Genomic DNA, 19,896 nt, shown 5'->3' on the forward strand with positions numbered 1-19,896 from the left:
GTTTGGGTTTGGCTGCTGATGTGTTGTGTGTTCACGCAAATTATCTGAGTTTCAATTTTTCTTTTTGTTTTTTTTTGAGACAGGGTCTCACTCTGTGACAGAGTGCAGTGGTGTGATCTTGGTTCACTGCAGCCTCCACCTTTTCGGCTCAAGCAATCCTCCCACCTCAGCCTCTGGAGTAGCTAGTACCATAGGAACAAACCACCATGCTTTTTTTTTTTTTTCTGTAGAGACAGAGTTTCACCATGTTGCCCAGGCTGGTCTCAAACTCCCGGGCTCAAGCGATCCACCCGTCTTGGCCTCCCAAAGTGTTGGGATTAAAGGCATCAGCCACCAGGCCCAGCCCATTTTTCTTATTTGTAAAATAATTCACGTGATCTCAAAGATCCTTTCCAAGTTTCAAACCTTGAAATTAATAAATGGCTTGGAAACTACACAGAGAGCTTGACTGTACATGAGTAATCTGGGGATGTGGATAAAATCTTTTACTTTGATTTCCTAGTCAAAATGTGGACCTAAAACACACAAAAGAGTAGGCTGAGAGGAAAACTTACTTCTTAGTGCTCTTTATTCTTTATTTTTATTTGATTAGTGTCTTATGTTTGAAGGATACTTCAGTTCTTTTAACTTTTCAATATCTAGAAATGATGAGCTTCTTATTTCCACATTTGGAATGAATTTTATTCTAGGTAATTGCTTCAAATGATTGCTTCTATTATTTTGTTTTGGTCCTCTGCCTAAAACATACCTTGAAGATTTTTCGAAAATACGTTCATTTCTTTCCAAAGCAATAAAAGTATATTTTATGGTCACACTTGACATGCTATGTGCTAATACATATGCTCTTTGACTTATGATGAGGTTATGTCCTTGCAAACCCATTTTAAGTTGAAAATATTGAAAGTAGAAAATACACTTAATACACCTAACTTACTGAACATCGTAGCTCAGGCTATCCTACCTTAAATATATTCAGAACATCATTATGAGGCAGTATCATATTGCATGCCACTAGCAAGGGAAAATATCAAAATTTAAAATTTGAAGTATGGTTTCTGCTGAAAAGCTTATTGCTTTTGCACCATGGTAAAGTCGAAAAATCCTAAGTCAAACCACCATAAATCAGGCTGGAACCCAGCCTTGTTTTTTCATCAGTCAGTTTTGAATCCAATGACAATTATGTACCAAGAAGACATTCAAAAATGTTAATTTACACTTTGTGTACTTTTCTATAAAATGAAACTTTAGCATAAATTACAGTTGGATTTATAGTACGTGGGATAGAAGATACACTTCCTATTGCTGTTTTCTTTTGTAGAGAAGGTAAGTAGCCTACTGCCTAGTGATAAGACTGCTAACCTCATAACTTCACATTTGAAACTCAACCTCCATCTCTTTTAGTTCCACACCGTATGTCAACAACAGAGATGGAGGCTATTGATCAATATCCTTGTGGACCCACCCATACATTCTTCATAGAATTGTGGCTGACAAAGTGACATGCTATGTGTTTTCACGATGACATAGAGATTGAAAATGGGAAAGTTAAATATAAATCTTCATGGAAGTTTCAGTAATTTTTAATAATTTGTTCTTTTGTGGCATGCATATGTGAATGATATATTTGTCCTAGAGCAATACGAATTCATTTCCCCACATCTGTAATATCTGCAGTAAGCTAAATTAAAAATGCATTTGTACTTGTACAGTTAAATGATCATATTTAATGAAATGTCAGAGATGAATCTTAGCAAATAGTCAGGAAATTATTGCAGGGAGTGCAGCATTTCATTACTAGCAGTCAGAGAAAAGCAAAGTGATTAAACAAATGGTTTACCGCTCTAAGGTGGTGGCTGCCCAAGAAGAAGAGAATGCCAGTGTGTGGAAGTGAGAGACAAATGCTGCCTTTTCTGTGTCCGCCGTCTCTCTTCGCTGGTGCCCCTCTACCCCCACGGAATCCTGAGTCTGATAGTATCTCAGAGTAGGAGCTTTGGAGACTGTTTTCATGCAGTGAGGGAAATAGCCATTAGGAAATGGCTAAGGTGTATGGGAATCACCTCACATGAGGTCCAGGACCAGGCTTTAGCAAGGCTTAGGCACATGAGTTGAGTAGGAGTCCCAGATTAATTGAAAGAGGACAGGAAGGAACTGGTTGAAGACCAATGGATATGTAGGCCTCCAGATCTTTACCCAGTGGGGGACAATTGGATGTGGGTGGCCAGCAACACAGAACTGGGAACACACAGGGGATTAGTAGCTGTGCTGTGAGTAAGAACAGAGTGGAAGAGGATACGCAGTAAGTAACAGGCAGCAAGCAGGCACAGAGGAGAAGGAGAATCAAGTGGATAGGAGGGAGGTTGAAGGGAGGACTCTGGTCATTTGAAAGGGCACAGTCCAGCTAGTTTATTTGTTCCCAGGGCAAAGTCATGCCTCACACAAATCTCACACAAGCAACTCGAATCATCAAATCATCAACTGTTTTGGTTGGTGTTCTCGGTTGGTTGTTGTCCCCTATGAAGATATGTTTAAGTTCTAACTCCTAGTACCTCAGAATGTGACCTTATTTGGAAATAGGGTTGCTACAGATTTAATTATTAGGTTTGTGCAAATGTAATTGAGGTTTTTGCCATTAAAAATAACGGCAAAACTATTATTAACCTAATAGTTAGGAAGAGCTCCTACTGAAGTAGAGTAGAATCTTCATCCCGTGCCTGATGTCTTTAGAAGATGATGTGGCCTGGTGCAGTGGCTCAAGCTTGTAATCCCAGCACGTTGGGCGGCTGAGGCCGGTGGATCACTTGAGGTCAGGCGTTCGAGACCAGACTGGCCAATATGGTGAAACCCTGTCTCTACTAAAAATACAAAAATTAGCTGGGTGTGGTGGTGCGCACCTGTAGTCCTGGCTACTTGGGGGGACAAAACAGGAGAATCACTTGAACCCAGGAGGCAGGCGTTGCAGTTAGCCGAGATTGTGTCACTTCACTCCAGCCTGGGGGATACAGTGAGACTCTGTCTCCAGAAAAAAAAAAAAAAAGGGAGATGATGTGCCAGAGGCAGAAGAGGCAGAGAGTGGAAGTATACAACCGCAGGTCGGGGAACTCCAAAGTTTGACAGCCACCAGTACAAGCTGGGAAGAGACAGGAAGCCTTCCCTAGAGCCTTCAGAGAGAGGATGGCCCTGCTGACACCTCGATCTCAGACTCTTCCAGAGCTGTCAAACAATAAGCTTTGTCGTTTTAAGCCACCCAATTTGTGGTATTTTCTTACGGTAACCCTAGGAACCTAATACAGTTGGTAAAACCCAATTCTGAATGGCCAAATCAATAAGTTATATTTCTCAGTCTTTGGAATTGTTTCTTAAGGAAATTCCATTACTTTTCATTTAAATTTTTGGTACTGTCATCCAGGGCTAGGGTGAGATAAGTTAGGCACTTACCTCAGCTGCAAAATTTAAGGAGCTGCCAAAAACCTAGGTAGTTAAGAGACTATTTCAGGACAATATTTTTTAAAATTAAAATTTATGCAAAAAATTATGATGAGGAGAATATGAGCATTTTAAATACAGGATCACTATTACTGATTCTTTTTCTCTTGAGTCTGTATGGCCTGGTACCACATTGTCAACATCTAAATAAAACAAGTATGTTTAAAATACATATAGTGAAAGACATAGATGCAAACATATTCATATAAGATATATTCTATATTCCAATTTTATCTTAGGAAGACACCCAAAAAAGATGACAAGGTAACAGCAAGGTGACTTGGGTTGAATTCACTTTTCCCCATGTGAGAACTCAGATTGTATTGACAGTGGGAAGACCAGATCAGGAACATTGGGTTACAAGGAGAGCCCAGGTCAGCATTGCTTAAACATGAAATCTGCATAAAAAACGCGAGCTGCTATAATCGCAGTAGCAAAGGGAATTAGATTCTTTGGCCTTTACCACATGACAGTATATGACAGCATAATAAATAAAGCAAAAATGATTTCTGACTTATACTTTTCACATCGTATCCCCGAGGCACTTTGCTATTGTTACAAGTATATTAAATGTAGGTCTGATTATTTTTCAGACGGAGCTGACAAGAGGCATAGTCTGGTACATGGAACTTGTGGAAAATGTTTGGTGGTTAGGATTTACTGGCTTTATACCTCTCCTGAAGCTAAGGAGAGATCAGTGATACAACTAGGAGAGCCCGAAAGTGGAATGCCTTTTCACACATGTAATTCACATGAACTTCCTTCAGTTGCTTAAAGATGTCGTTGAGTGTTTGCCTAGCCTGTGAAGTTGGTTATTAGCTATTCTCTTATCCTCTAAAAGTGCAAGTATCACTCCAGTGACCAATGGAGAGGACTTAGATATGGATTCTATGACTGGGAGAAAATGGACAAGATGGACATAGATGAAACATGGAGATCTATGTTACTGAAAAAAAATTTTATTGACTTGTTTTTTTTGGTGTATATAGTTCTATATATTTTAACACATGTATATATTCATGTAACCATCACCACAATCATATGAAAACTGTTTTATAAACCCTCAAACTCCCACATATGACTTCTTTATGGTCACATTCTCTAAAACTTTTGTCTTCTCTTTGCAGAATGCTCTGTAAATACTGATTATTTTAGAGTTTATTTTCCTTAATTCTTATGCTTTAAGATGATTCCATCTATTAAAAATTCTGCAAATTCATTTTGATTGAAATAATTCAATGCTGTATAGCTCTCAAGGTTTAGAATCTCTGACTCCAGGTTAATGGTTTAATAAAGGTTGTTTGATTGTGATCATTAGAGAAATGCAGATCAAAACCACAATGAGATAACATCTCATGCCAGTCAAAATGGTTATTATCAAAAAGTCAAAAAACAACAGATGCTGGCAAGGTGGTGGGGGGCAGGGGAAAGGAACACTTTTACACTGGTGGTGAGAGTGTCAATTAGTTCAACCATTGTGGAAGACGGCGTGGAGATTCCTTAAAGACCCAGAGGTGCAAATACCATTTGATGCAACAATCCCATTACTGGGTATATACCCAAAGGAATATCAATCATTCTGTTATAAAGATACACGCAAGTGTATATTCGTTGCAGCACTATTCACAATAGCAAAGACATGGAATCAACCTAAATGACCATTAATAATAGACTGGATTAAGAAAATGTGGTATAAATACACCATGGAATACTATGCAGGCATAAAAAGGGGTGAGATCACGTCCCTTACAGAGACAAGGATGGAGCTGGAAGCCATCATCCTCAGCAAACTAATGCAGGAACAGAAAATCAAATACCACATATTCTCACTTATAAGTGGGAGCTAAATGATGCAAACACATGGACACATTGCTGGAAACAACACACTCTGGGGCCTGTGGGCGGGTGGGTGACGGAAAGAGGGAGAACATCAGGAAGAATAGCTAATGGATGCTGGGCTTGATACATAGGTGATGGGAGGATCTGTGCAAACCACCATGGCACATGTTTACCTATGTAACAAACCTGCACATCCTGCATATGTATCCCTGAATTTAAAAGTTGGAAATCAAAATATAAATAAGAAAAAAAGGTGTTTGAAAAAAGGGCAAAAGTATGCAGATACGAAAAACGTGGTAAGATAATTGTTTGAATAGAAGGATATACTGAATAACAGTCAGCCAGTAACAGTATAAACTACTGCATGTAAGAAATTAAGCATACATTTATCTTTTAAGGAATCTTTAATGTCTACAACAAAAAAATTATTTCAGCAGTAGTATTTTACGTTCAATATTTTTGATAACGTGAAAAGCATTCAGATTTCTTGATCAGCATGGGAGTTTTGACCTGCTGCATTTCCCACTTGGCCCGGTTCACCCCTCCTTAGGCAATCTGGTGGTCCCCCGCTCCTAGGAGGTCACCATATGGATGCCAAACTTAGTGCGGACACTCCATTGGCATAGTGCGCCAGCCCAGAACTCCTGGATTCAAGCGATCCTCCTGCCTCGGCCTCCCGAGTAGCTCGGGGTATAGGCACGCACCACTGCACCCGGCCACATTTCTTTCTTTCTTTTTTTGAGACAGAGTCTCGCTCTGTCGCCCAGACTGGAGTGCGGTGGCGCCATCTCGGCTCACTGCAAGCTCCGCCTCCCGGGTTCACGCCATTCTCCTGCCTCAACCTCCCGAGTAGCTGGGACTACAGGCGCCGCCACCACGCCCGGGTAATTTTGTTTTTGTATTTTTAGTAGAGACGGGGCTTCACGGTGTTAGCCAGGATGGTCTCGATCTCCTGACCTCGTGATCCACCTGCCTCAGCCTCCCAAAGTGCTGGGATTACAGGTGTGAGCCACCCCGCCCGGCCCAGATTTCTTAAGTTCGTTTTCTTTAATAGCTTTCCCCCCCTTAACAATTTTCTAAGCGTACAGTATAGTGACATTAAGTCCATTCACATTGTTGTGCAACCATCATCTCCATCCATCTACAGGACTTTTTCATCTTCCCAAACTGAAATCCTGTATCCATTAAACACTAAGTCTCCACTCCCTTCTTCCACAAAATCCTGGTCATCATCATTCTGCTTTCTGTCTCTATGAATTTTACTACTCCAGGTGCCTCATCTAAGTAGAGTCATACAATAATTGTCTTTTTGTGACAGGATATTTTCACTTTGCAAAATATCCTGAAGGTTCATCCATGTCGTAGCATATCTTGGAATTTCCTTTCTTTTGAACACTAAATCATACTCTATTGTGTGTGTATGTGTGTGTGTATGTGTGTATATATATATTTATACACACACATATACATACGTATATACATACATATATACATATATATACATACAGTTGACCTTTGATGAACACTAGTTTAAAATGTGCAGGTCCACTTATATGCGGATTGTTTTCCAATAAAATTTGCCCCACGTGTGCCTGCCTCTCCTGCCTCCCCTACCAACTCCTCCGCCTCTTTTGCGTCTGCCACCACTGAGACAGCAAGACCGTCCCCTCCTCTCCCTCCTCCTTCTCACCCTACTCAATGTGAAGATGACAAGGATGAAGACCTTTATAATTTACTTCCACTTAATGAATAGTAAATATGTTTTCTCTTCCTTATGATTTTCTTAATAACATTTTTTTCTGTAGTTTACTTTTTAAAATAAGAATACAGTATATAATACATATAACGTATAAAATATGTGTTAATTGACTGTGTTATTGATAGAGCTTCTGGTCAACAAATAGGCTATTAGTAGTTAAGTTTTTTGGGAGTCAACAGTTATATGCACATGTTTGATGGCATGGGGGTGGGGTGGGGGAGTTGGTGCCCCTCATTGTTTAAGGGTCAACTGTAATTGTCATATCCAATGTCATGAAGCATTTCTCATATTTTCTTCTAAGAGTTTTATCATTTTAGCTCTCATGTTTAGGTATTTAATTATTTTGAGTAAATTTTTGCAGATAGTATAAAGTGAACATCCAACTTCATTCTTTACATCTGGATATCGGTTTTGCTGGCACATTTGTTGAAAAGATTGTCTTTTCACCATTAAATGGACTTGGTACACTTGTCAAACATAACTGAACCATGTATATGGGAGTTATTTTTCTGGGCTCTTTGTTCTGTTCTGTTGGTTTATATGTCTGTCTTTACTCCAGTACTACACTGTTAGGATTTTTGTAACTTTGTAGTAGGTTTTCAAATCAGGAAGTGTGAGACTTCCAATTTTGTTCTTCCTTTTAAAGATTGCTTTGACTGTCATTCAAGGTTTCTGAGATTCCTATACATTTTAAAACGCAAATTTCTGTTTCTGCATAAAACATCATTGGGATTCGATGGGGATTGTATAAAATTTATAGGTTACTTTGAGTAGTATAGACATCTTAAAATATGACTTCCATAATATAGGTTGTCTTTTCACTTATTTATACTTTGTTTTATTTTTCATCCATGTTTTTTATTTTTAGTGTATATGTTTTTTGCCTTGTTAAAGAAAAAAATATTTAATGATACTTGCTAAGGCATGGTAAAAAAAGACTTTATTCAGCACCATCACAATAAGTATCGGGACCAGTGCAATGAGATTTGTAGATGGGGAGAGAGATTGTGTGTTTCTAGAAATTTTTCCACTTCGTCTAGGTTATCCAGTTTGTTGGTATACAATTATTTATAGTACACTTAGAATTCCTTTTATTTCTTAAAATTGAATTAATGTCTCCTTTTCTGTTTCTTATTTTAGTTATTTGATACTCCTGTCTTACTTTTAGCCAATTTAGCTAAATCTTTGTCGATTTTGTTGATCTTTTCAAAGAACAAACTCTTGGTTTTATTGATTATCTCTATTGTTTTTCTGTCCCCTATTTTATTTATCTCTGCTCTAATCTTTATTGTTTACTTGGTAATGCAGGTTTTGGGTTTAATGAGATTCTTGATTTGAGATCTTCTTTTTTAGGGTAGCATTTGTAGCTAAAACTTCCCTCTTATTATTGCTTTTGCCCTATCTCATCAATTTTGATATGTTGTGTTTTCATTTTTATTTATTTCAAGATATTTTCTAATTTCACTTGTGATTTATTCTTTGACTCATTGCTTGTTTAAGAGTGTGTTGTTTAATTTCCACAGATTTGTGAATTTTTCAGTTTTCCTTCTGCTGTTGATTTGTAGTGTCATCGTGTTGTATTGGAAAAGATAGTTCGTATGATTTCAATCTTTCACAATTTATTAAGACATATTTATGCTGTAGCACATGGTGTATCCTGAAGAATTCCCCATGTGGACCTGAGAAAAATGTGTATTTTGCTGTGTGGGGTGGAGTGCTCTGCATATCTTAGGTCTAGCTGGTGCATAGTGTTATTCAAGTTAAGGGAAGTTTAAATTTTTCTTGTGAAGGGTTAACTTGAGCCTATAAAACAAACAGATAATAGAGTAACAGAAAAAAGCATACAAATGTATTAATGTGCATTTGGGCATGGAAGTCATACAAAATATGAAAACCTCAAAGAAATGACCAGATGGTTGATGCTTTTAAACCTTCCTGAGGTTACAGAAAGAATAGGGGCTTGGAGGAAGATGGCAAAACAGGTTATGGTGCCAAGCCAGGTTATGGAGGGAGAAAAGAGGATGAAAGGCATGGAGCAAAGGTAATCTTATTAAGGAGATGACACATCACAGGGATCAGCACTCAGAAAGAATGAATGGTAGCCTGGTAATTGCTTATCAGACCTTTAAACGTGTAAGACTCTCAGTTAATCTTTCTAGATCTGGATAAGGGGGGAGGGTCTCAGAGAAAGCTTATTTGCATCTGTTGTTTACTTCATTTTATTTCTTCTACAGATGTAACCTTTCCTCTCAACAGACAGCTTTGCAGGGCTGTTCTTGTGTTTGCAAGGCCTTCTGTGTAGCCTTCCCAAAATATGACAAATGGCATATTTTGAGGTAAAATATTTTCAGCTCCTTTAGATGTTTGTATTTCGTTACTGATTTTCTATCTGGCTGGTGTATTTATGACTGAAAGTGGGATAGCAAAGTCTCCTTCTGTTATTGTAGATCTATCTGTTTCTTCCTTCAAGCTGTCAATATTTCATTCATATATTTTGGAGTTCTGATGTTTGGTGCAGACATGTTTATAATTGTTATATATTCTTGGTGAAATCACTCTTTATCATTATATAATATAACAGTGTTTGTCTAAAAGTCTGTTCACTTGTATAGCTACTCTTGCTCTTGTAACAGTGTTTGACTAAAAGTCAATATTGTTCTGATACGTGTATAGCTACTCTTGCTCTTTCTTGGTTACTATTTGCATGGAATGTCTTTTTCATCCTTTTACTTTTAGGCTGTACATGTCTTTAGATCTAAAGTGAGTATCCTATAGGGAGTTGATAGTTGAGTCCTGTTTTTTTTTTTTTTTTTTTTTTTTTTTATTTACTCCATTCTGTTCATTTATGTCTTCTGATTGAGGGTTTTAATCCATTTACATTTAAAGTAATTACTGACATGAAAGGACTTACATTGGCCACTTTAGTAATTGTTTTCTGCATGTGTAATAGCTTTTTTTTGTTCCTCATTTCCTGCCTTCCTTAGTGTTTAGTTAATTTTTTTGTAATGACACATTTTCATTCCCTTCTCATTTTCTTTTGTGTATATTCTTTTTTAATTTTTAAAATTTTATTTTTTTATTTATTTTTGAGATGGAGTCTCACTCTGTAGCACAGGCTGGAGTGCAGTGGTGCGATCTCAGCTCACTGCAACCTCTGCTGCCCGGGTTCAAGTGATTCTCCTGCCTCAGTCTCCTGCGTAGCTGGGATTACAGGTGCCTGCCACTGCGCCCCGGCTAATTTTTGTATTTTTAGTTGAGACAGGGTTTCAACATCTTGGCCAGGCTGGCCTTGAACTCCTGACCTCATAATCCACCTGCCTCCGCTTCCCAAAGTGCTGGGATTACAGGCATGAGCCATCACGCCCTGCCTTTTTTGTGTATATTCTGTAGATGTTTTGTGTGTGGTTACCATGGAGATTACTTGTAACATTCTAAAGTTATAACAATGTATTTTAAATTAAAACCAATGTAACTTCAATTGTATATAAAAACTCTATTCTCTTACAGCTCAGTTCATCAACTTTATTTATCAATGTCATCAATTATATCTTGTTGTATTATGTACCCATTATCATTTACAATTATTTTTATGCATTTGTTTCTAAATCCTATAGAAAACAAAAAGTGAAATTACAGCCAAAATTAAAATAATACTGTTTCTTATATCTGTTCATGTATTTACTTTTAATGGAGAACTTTATATTTTTAGATGGCTTTGATTTACTTTCTAGCATCCTTTTATTTTGATTTGAAGGACTCCCTTTGGCATTTCTTGTAGGGCTGCTCTAGTGGTAATGAATGACCTCAGCTTTTTGTTTATCTTAAAATGTTTGATTTTTCCCTCACTTTTGGAGGACAGCTTTGCCAAATATAGAATTTTTAGTTGATGATTTCCCCCCCAGCACTTTAATATATATTGCACCACTACCTTCGGCTTGCAAGGTTTCTCTTGAGAAATCCACCAATAATTTTATGGAGGACCTCTTATACATGATGAACATTCTTCTTTTGCTGCTTTCAAGATTCTCTCCTTAGTATCTAAAGTTTGATTATAATGTATCTGAGTATAGGTCTTTTTGGTTTATCCTACTTGGAGTTTGCAGAGATTCTTTGTAACTACATGTCTTTTCTCAAATTTGGGAAGTTTTTAGCCATTGCTTCTCCAAATGATTTCTGCTTTTCTCTCTCTCTTTTCTCCTTCTGAACTTTCATACTCATCCTCTTGATGGTGTCCCGTAAGTCCTTTTGGCTCTGTTCACTTCATTCTTTTTTCTTTTTGTTCCTCAGACTCAGCAATTTCGAGTGATTTGTCTTCAAAGTTGATTCTTTATTTTGCCTGGTCAGGCCTGCTTTTGAACTTCTCTAGTGAATTTTTCAATTTAGTTATTTTAGTCAGCTTCTACTTTTTATTTTTTTTGTTTTAAAATTTTGCTGGTAAGTGTGTAGTTTAATCCTGTGGTCTGTCATGTTGGATAACCTGCTACATTGTCATCAAATGATTTTAGTAGAAAACACTTATATCACTGAAGAAGAGTTTAGGGTGCATTTTAACGTCCTGGAGAGCAGAATTGATAAACTAATATTGGCCATTAAATCTCTCAGAAGTTTATCAGTATAAAGATCACTTTCTTTCAAAATGCTCTATATTTTAAAAAATGAGCTTTCAAAATATTCTTATACAGTGGAGAAAATATTGTGCCCTGAATTTTAAAAGACAGGCACTCTCAGGTGCCAGGTTTTGTTAGAGGTTACAGAACTGGACAGGGTTAGATTTCAGGCTGGTAGTGTCTTCATCATCAGAATGTAACATTCTTCCCTTATTCAGGACACATAAATCATAATATATCTTGAAAAACCATTGTGTGATTCTCTATCAACGGGCTGTCTCTAAATCCTGAACAAAGTGGCAGCCAGAGTAATAATGCATTAGGTTTAGTTTCTGTTTCCCAAGACACAGACTCTTTGCATGGCAAAGAGAAAATATATTAAGGCAGGGTGCAAGCATGAGGCATCATTGACCTTACACATAACCTAGTTTATTCTTTGCATTGTCCTCAGTAAGGAGTTCACTTTTTGATTGTTTGTTTGTTTGTTTGAGATGAGGTCTGGCTCTGTTGCCCAGGCTGGAGTGCAGTGGCGTGATCTTGGCTCACTGCAACCTCTGCCTCCTGGGCTCAAGCGATCCTCTCACCTCAGCCTCCCAAGTAGCTGGAGCTACAGGCTCCTGCCACCATGCACAACTGATTTTTGTAATTTTTTGTAGAGACGGGGTTTTGCCATGTTACCCAGACTGGTCTTGAATTCCTGAGCTCAAGTCACACCCCTGCCTTGGCCTTCCAAAGTGCTGGGATTACAAGTGTAAGCCACTGTGCCTGGCTAATTAGCTTTTCTAAAGTGCTAAAGATTTTTTAAAAATTAAACAAATTTTAGAGGATTTATACAGATGCATTTTCAGGAAGCTGGATTATTTAGTTATGCTTGATGTGTCATTTATATGAACCTAAACAAATTAAAAGAGAAAAAACTTCAGTCAATTCACTAGTGTACACAAGGACAGGTGATATTTTTGATACATTTTGCACCATCAAATTAATGAAATTACTAATTGCTTTGATTTCTGTTACACAAAGCCCCAAAGCTGTCAAATGCTAGAAAGTAGCACAATTAAAGTCATTTGCTTTTTACAGAAAATGAAGGGTCTTAAAATGTTTGGAATATTGAAAGCAGGTATTGGATACTGGGTTGGTCTATTCTCACGCTGCTATAAAGAAATAGCTGAGGCTGGGTAATTTATAATGAAAAGAGGTTTAATTGGCTCACAGTTGTACACATTGTACAGGAAGCATGATGCTGGCATCTACTTGGCTTCTGGGGAGCCCTCAGGAAACTTACAATCATGGTGCAAGGTGGATGGGGGAGAAGACATGTCACATGACTAGAACAAGCGCAAGAGAGAGATGCGGGAGGCGCCGCACACTTTTAAATGATGAGAACTCACTCACTGTTTTAAGGAAAACACCAAGGGGATGGAGCTAAACCATTAATGAGGAATCTGTCCCCAATGTCCCCATGTATCCATCCTCAATCATCTCTCACCAGGCCTCACCTCCAGCGTTGGGGATTACAATTCAACATGAGATTTGGTGGGGACACAGAAACAAACCATATTAGATACCTTCTTAAACTTGCTGGGGAACACATGCAAATTACTTTATTTACACAAATACAGTAAAATGGAATAAGACAGAGAATCTCTGGCTTAGTGCAGATAGTTAATCTAATATTTTTTTTTGAGACGGAGTCTCGCTCTGTCGTCAGGCTAGAGTGTAGTGGTACAATCGTGGCTCACTGCAACCTCTGCTTCCTGGGTTCAAACGATTCTCCTGCCTCAGCCTCCCGAGTAGCTGGGACTACAAGCATGCGTCACCACACCCAGTTAATTTTTGTATTTTTAGTAGAGATGGGGTTTCACCATGTTGGCCAGGATGGTCTTGATCTCTTGACCTCATGATCTGCCTGCCTTGGTCTCCCAAAGTGCTGGGATTACAGGCATGAGCCACCGTACCCTGCCTAAATTTCTTATTTGTTAATTGAGCATAGATATTTAATATAAAATTTTCTTTGAATGCACATAATTTGTTATTGATTTATTGACTCAAAAAAATTTTTCAAGTGCTTGAGATGCACCAGGCCTGTAAGGCACTGATTCTGAAAGAAAGTACAGATGGAGACTGCACCCTTAGAAAATTTGCTTTTGGGTGGATATAGGCCTTAGAGCTGTGATGACTGCAAACACAAAGTGAAGCGTTGCAAGAAGCTCAAAGACAAAGGTTAGAAAGTTCAGAAAGAGGAGTATTGTTTTTGTTGGGCAGAAGGGTGGCTTTGTGGGAATGATGCTGTTTAACTTCAGTCTTGAAGACTGGGTAGGATTCAGATGTTTAGGGATGGAGAATAGCACTCCAGGCAGAATGCACAGAATGAGCGCTGCCAAGGTGCAAAGGTGCAGGCTTCAAAAGGGACCCCTTGGTTTGAGGTGGAATGCAGGAGAAAAGGATGTGAGGTTTGGAATAAGGCTAGAAAAGAAAGAAAACGTTTGACTTTATTGAGTACCAACTTTGCAGCATGTATTGAGAATTGTTTGCGAGAATGTCATAGTTTTCAACCCCTAAAACTACTGTCCCCAAATAAGTTTATTTCTCCCTTTTGTTATTTCCTGTTTGTAAAGTGTTATTGTTGCTTTTCTGCAGTTGGGGAAACTGAGGTGTAGAGAAGTTAAAGGACTTCCTGGAGTGGCAGGACTAGCATTTAAATCTAGTTTTGACTGACTCTTAAGTACAAGCTCTTTCCAGTCTACCGCACTGCCTTGAATGAAATCCTAATGAAATGGAAGGTGAGACGCACTCTGAACTGAACCTCTGAGGGTTTTTTTTTTTTTTTTTTTTGAAAGGAAGTCTCGCTCTGTCGCCCAGGCTGGAGTGCAATGGCACAATCTCGGCTCACTGCAATCTCCACTTCCCAGGTTCAAGCGATTCTCTCACCTCTGCCTCCCGAGTGGCTGTGACTACAGGCACATGCCACCATGCCCGGCTAATTTTTGTATTTTTAGTAGAGACGGGGTTTCACCATGTTGGCCAGGCTGGTCTCAAACTCCCGACCTCAGGTGATGTGACTGCCTTGGCTTTCCAAAGTGCTGGGATTACAGGCATGAGCCACCGCACCTGGCCTCTCTGAGGTTTTGAGCAGTTGAGAGGCAGTGTTAGGGATCCTTGTTTAGAAAGCCGGTGGAGGCTGAAGGCTGGGCCGAAGGAAACCTGGTTTTTCAGTTTTATCCTCACTGAAGAAATGTACTAATTTGTATTTGAAGAAAATTTAACTTAATAATACACCCTTTTCTAGATGATACTAGGCTACAGTGATCCCTGGGCAGCTGACTACAAGATTTCACTTACAAAATTGTAAAACTTTATTGAGTGCGATATCCATTACTGTGCCTAGCACATTAACAGACATTAAGTAATGAATAGTCATAACAACCTGAAGCTTGGTGTTATCATAATTTCACTGAAGGGAAAAACTGAGGCTTAGAGAAGTGAAGTCGCCTGTTCAAGGGTAGAGCTAATTAGGGCAGGTTCAAATCTAGGATTGTTTCCATAATTTTATAGTAGCCTCCTACTATTTGCCCAGAAAGGCAAAGGAATATTAACTTTAAAAATGGTTGTACCCAATTCTGCCACCTGTGCAGGTAGCTTCCTTGTGGACTTCAGATGCCACCGTGATTACCCCATCCTGACCCACTCTTGGGGCTTCCTGACTGTCACCAACCATCCCTCCTCTTCATTGTCTTGGTTCACTCCTGAGGGCTTCCTGTGTCATCTTTTATGGCCACCCTAATGTACACAAATCACTTTCACAGTGTCATGAGTATGAAGTGAGCAATTCATCAATGTCAACATATCCTTGATGAGCGGTGGTTTGTCTTTGCAAGGCCTGAAAGAGTCCAGTGAATTTTTATTTGCTGTGGCTTGCTGGGGAATTGAAGGGATTATGGTTGATGAGAGGTTTGAAATTCAACCAGCTTATTATTAGTGGGGGCACATGAAGTTTGAAAATCTTGGTTGTTTTGATCTATCTTTCTTTTCTTCCTTTCCTTCTTCATTTAATCTTTCCCTTTCTCCCTCCCTCCCTCCCTCCCTCCCTCCCTCCCTCCCTCCCTCCCTCGCTCCCTTCCTTCCTTCCTTCCCTCCCTCTTTTCTGTCTCTCACTCTCTCTTTTTAAATGTAAGGGGAAAAGGGCACACTGGTCAGAAACGCAATGAGCTAGTTGTTGATTTTTGTCACAATTATTCATATGTCCATTTCTATTTTTTCCCACTTGATAATTATCCCAAACATCTAGTTTTTACTGCCTTCTCAAAATACGTAATCCATTTAGGTTCAGTGTACTTACTGAGTGACTACTATGTGCAAAGCATTGTACTAGGTGTTCTAGTACTAGTGTAGAGTCATTCACATTAAAATGGAAAGATGATGACTAAGTGAATGAACAAAATTTGGGATGTCTTGCCTCTTGTGTTTTTCACATAGGTGTTGGTTACTTCAAATGACATGAACGAAGGTCCTCATGTAAATCTGGAGAAAAACCAAAAAAAGTCAATTGCTTTAAGCTATGGTTGGTACTTGGTAATTCATAACACTAATTATGGTTGATATGAAGACTACAACAGGTTTGTTACAAGCACCTATAATTCCCCTTTATCATGCTTGAATTATATTTCATGCAGCTTGGATAGCTTACAGTCGCTAAAGGCTCATGTATAATATACCTACATCTCCAGACACAACGCTCCTTTTTGTCAATCTGGGAAAGAATATAGTGAGAATTGACAATTATATTATTATGAAATGAGCCATCTTTTCTCACCCTTGCCAAGTTCCCTTTTTTGCTGGCCCTAGTGGCTAGGGAAAAGTCTGAAATGGTGATTTTTCCAGTCCATCTTTTGAGTTTGAAGAAGCATTGCTATTATTACAAATTTATTCTAGGAAAATTGAATAAAATAATAGCTTCACAGAAAATTAAGCTTCAGAAAATTTCCTTGTCCGATGACAGCAGGCTGAGGATTGTCTTTATCTGGTGTTGATGACTGTGTGTGAGTGTGTGGGGTTCTTTTTCCTTCCCTGGGGCTGTATCAGATTGTGGGTCCTCAGATATTTAGGCTTCTCATAAAAGGCAAGACTTTAAAAAAGTATTGGTGAACTTTGGACTAGAATGAATTTCATGTTTTGGGTAACTCTGGGATTTTGGTGGAGACTGGTTTGGGATAAGACTGATTCTGGAGTTGTAAACACCTAGAATTTTTTTTTTTTTTCTTTTTTAAGATCAGTGACTATACTTCTTGTTTCTTGTTGCTGCTGCAGCAAATTACCAGCAACTGGGTAGCTTAACACAGCAGAAATTTATTCTATCACAGGTCTAGAGGCTAGAAGTCTGAAATCAAGAAGTCTGCGTGCCCGTGTTCCCTCCACAGGCTCTAGGGGAGGATCCTTCCTTGATTCTTCCAGCATCTGGTGGCTCCAGGTATCCTTGACTTGTGTGCACACCACACCAGTCTCTGCGTCTGTGATCACATTGTTTCCTTCTCTTCAGTCTGTCTCATGTCTCCCTCTGTCTTTCTCTTATAAGAACATGTGTCATTGGATTTAGGGCTCACCCATATAATCAAGGATGATCTAGTCATCTTGAGACCCTTATCTTAATTACATCCACAGAGAACCTTTTTCCACATGAGGTCCCATTGATAGGTTCCAGGGATTAGAATATGGACATATCATTGTGGGAGCCTCTATTCAACCTACTATAGTGGTTTTCAAACTTGTTTTGAATCAAAGGAAGAAATATATTTTATCACATAACCTAGCCCATTGTACACAGGGAAAGAAAGAATTTCACAAAACAGTGCTTTCTCTTACCGTGGGAGATGCGTTCTGTTCATGTTCATTCCATTCTATATTATTGCATTCGATTCCAACAAAATCTTGTTTATTAACCCCCTAAACAGATCTGCTGATCCATCAGTGATGTTGCCACCCATAGTTCTGGATCTCAGATGATCTTGGGCTATATCAGAACATCTGGACTCTCTGCACTGGGGAGCACTGCTTTGACTTGGATTCCTTAGGGCTGGCCGCACTGAGTTGGCTTTGAAGGAGTGGGTGTGAGGTTGAAAGGTGTTGTCAGAATGTTGCATTATTTGATGACATTTTAAATACATTAAACACAAATCACCAACATTTACTGACATATTTTCAGGCATCAGGCATTGTGTTAGATATGAGAACCAAAAAAAAAAAAAAAAAAAAAAAAAAAAAGATGAGAACCACAAAAATGAATTACCCAAACCCACTCCTCAACATTTCCTAAATTTTCTTTTATGTTGTACCATACGAATTATTTGAGGTATACATTCTTAATCATCAATTTATCTGCCTAGGTAAATAGCTATAAATGTCCACTTATTAACTTTTCACTTTTACTTAAGTACTTGAAATATGGTGTCCCACCGTAGCACCTAAATTCATACTTTATAAATTGTTTTAAAAGGATTTGGACGCAATTAGGAGAAAACCATTTCAGAGAAGACACTAATCTGAATTTCTCATAATTGTGTGGACCTTTCAAACACTTTGCAAGTGAGACTATAAATGTAAAAGCAGCAACCAAAAAATTCTGCTTCATTTCAAGCAGGTGACGTAAGAGAACTAAAATCCATGATTAAGAAAAATGAAATTGTATAAATTATAGCAGAAATGCCTGTCATCACCTGCTAAAATGCCTCCAGGGGGTTAGATTAGAAAAAGAAAATTACTTATCTGTAATTCTTATTCTCTTTAGGTAGCAATTATAATAGATATACACTCTTGGGTGTAAGTCATTGGTGTGAGAACCAGGAGTAGACTCGAAGCCAGCTAAAGAATTATAACCCTCAAGGAAGGTGTACCCTGGGACGTCAAGGGCAAAATGTATATGGAATGTCATTGCCCCCGAATATCATTCCTATCTGACCATTGAAAAGCGCAGGCGAATTTGGTCCCTCGGAAGAAAAGAGCGGCTGAGTGGATCTATTATTATTATCATCGTATATTAAATGTATAAAGGTCTAGCCGCAGGCAACATTTGTGAGTTGGGTCTACTCATTTTCTCTGTGCCTTTCTGCCTACTTCAGGAATCCAATACCCACTCACTCGCCATCTCCCTCACTCTGCTTTTAGGAAATACCTCATTCAATTTATTTACACCGAAACCAAGGCATTCACAGTAGCAAGAGACTTGGAGAGGGAATAAGAAGCCACAGGCCTGTCTGCGGCTGGCTCGGCCACCCATTTATTCTGAGATACCAGGTGAGCCATGTTAGCTCTTCGAGTGAGCTTCTGTGTCCTCATTCATACAATGACAGGGTAGAACAAGGGAGCGCAATTTCTGGGAACACTTTCATCTCCATGATTCTAGGTAAAGAAGACAGTACAATTAAAAATAGGCTAATCTTAGGGTAAACTTTTAGGCTAACTATGGTACCCTTGTATATGGCCTTTAAACTTGGGAAGAATCGACATTGAAGCCATAGAAACGAAGACTAGCTTGAGGCATCCACTGGGACCCAGGCAGGTATTCGGGGGGATCATGTTTGTTTGATCTAAACCTTTGTGGCAGCTACACAAAAACCTGAGACTGGCCCTAAATGCACCTGCATGTAACTTGAATTGGGACACAATTCACCTCAGAGCCCCTGGGTGAGGCAGCGCTTTCTGAAGCTGCCACTGGGGCAACATTAGTGCCGAGAAGCAATCATTCCTGAAGGGTTACTCCAATGTCTGAAACAGCTACGGACATTTCCAGCAATGGCTGCATCATTGCTAAGGAGCAACTTACACGTGGGAGTGTTTTTCTTTTTCTTTCTTTTTAATGTGTGCAGGGACTGGTTGTGCCTCTTTGAACATAGGGGCAGAAAAAGGAATTTCCTTCTTTTCTCTCTTTCTCACACCAATCTATGCATTCCTTCTCCTCTGAGGCCATTCCAAGCCAAATGGAAGGGAGAAGTTCTGGGAGGCCTTGCCCAGGTTTTATATGGTTTTAAAGGGAATGAAAGGTTTTTCTTTGGGTGGGAATGTCCAGAGGTTTGCAGGGGTATGTGCTCCTGTGACCCATCACATTCTTTGGCTTATAGTCCTAACCAGATGCACCACTAACCAATTCTCCTATCTGGGCCTCTACTAGGGACATCCCCGCCCAGCCAACATAGAGGTATTTCATATACGTGTTTG

The 19,896-nt window shown here is 39.0% G+C and overlaps 2 protein-coding genes across 2 annotated transcripts in view; both read right to left on the reverse strand.

The window, feature by feature from the left end:
• Window positions 1-19,896, reverse strand: part of BLOC1S5 (biogenesis of lysosomal organelles complex 1 subunit 5) — a 995,078-nt gene that overhangs the window by 143,891 nt on the left and 831,291 nt on the right. The window lies entirely within an intron of this gene.
• The window catches only part of EEF1E1 (eukaryotic translation elongation factor 1 epsilon 1), a 315,058-nt gene that overhangs the window by 75,407 nt on the left and 219,755 nt on the right, over window positions 1-19,896 (reverse strand). The gene's annotated exons all lie outside the window — the stretch shown is intronic.

The sequence above is a fragment of the Macaca thibetana genome, chromosome 4 (genome assembly GCF_024542745.1).
Source record: "Macaca thibetana thibetana isolate TM-01 chromosome 4, ASM2454274v1, whole genome shotgun sequence".
NCBI lineage: Eukaryota > Metazoa > Chordata > Mammalia > Primates > Cercopithecidae > Macaca > Macaca thibetana.